The sequence below is a fragment of the Teleopsis dalmanni genome, chromosome 2, assembly GCF_002237135.1.
Source record: "Teleopsis dalmanni isolate 2A chromosome 2, ASM223713v2, whole genome shotgun sequence".
NCBI classification, from domain to species: domain Eukaryota; kingdom Metazoa; phylum Arthropoda; class Insecta; order Diptera; family Diopsidae; genus Teleopsis; species Teleopsis dalmanni.
In genome coordinates this window covers 40,530,521-40,531,362 of record NC_051847.1, presented here as the reverse complement: position 1 = coordinate 40,531,362, position 842 = coordinate 40,530,521, and the positions used below count along the sequence as shown (strand labels likewise).

At 30.8% G+C, this 842-nt stretch overlaps 1 long non-coding RNA gene across 1 annotated transcript; it reads left to right on the top strand.

Annotated features, from left to right (window-relative positions):
• On the top strand, positions 1 to 842 carry LOC119682793. Its single transcript, XR_005252602.1, has 3 exons — positions 1 to 101; positions 241 to 624; positions 751 to 842. It is a non-coding gene; the product is annotated as an uncharacterized LOC119682793 (long non-coding RNA).

The following is an 842-nucleotide window of genomic DNA, read 5'->3' as shown; positions in this document are numbered from 1 at the left end:
TTGGAAGTAAATGAAAAAAAACTCAAATTTTAAACGGATTAATATATAAATTAAGGGAAATAAAATAAATATTTGCGGAAGTTTGGTATTTATTACAAAACGTAAGTAACCTATTTTTTAGTTAGTTTGTTAAGAATTGTTAAGGAAACATTAATCATATTTTTATATCAAGTTTTTAATAATTAAACTGCATTTTAAAAATATTAGTTTTATATATCAAGGAAATGTTTTAACAAACAGATTTAAATGTAAAAAATGAAGTTTTACGGTCTTTGATCGCCCGATTAATTGTTAGATGGCTGCATTGACACTTCGATAGGGTTAGGACAGTTTTTATTGCACAAGTGGGACGTGTGTTATATATAAAATAGATAAATGTGTCTATTGCACTTAACCAGTGATTGGAGATCTGGACATATCTGGACTGAATAAACTGTAAGATGGCTACAGCCCATTAGGTTAGGACAGTTCTTCTTGCACGAGCGAGAAATATGTAGACATTTCAAACAGGCGCCTGTAGACAAATGTGCTATGACACAATTCCAGTCTCGAAGATGGTACATCCTTGGAATAAAGGGTTTGTGCTTGTAAAAGTTCGAACTCAATGCTGCTCTCTTTGTTGTGGTAAATATCAATTTATTCATTATGCAAATAAATGAATTAACGTATGCAATGTGAACGGAAACTTTTGCATATTTTAATGTCATTTGGACATATATCTTTGTAACTCAATAACAAAAACTGTTCTAGGAACTGCTAGTTGAACTCCTTTTTTAACATCGAATATCTAAATCGGTAGCCTGTGGTTTCAAGTATTACGTAACAAATTCTTTCGTTACTTT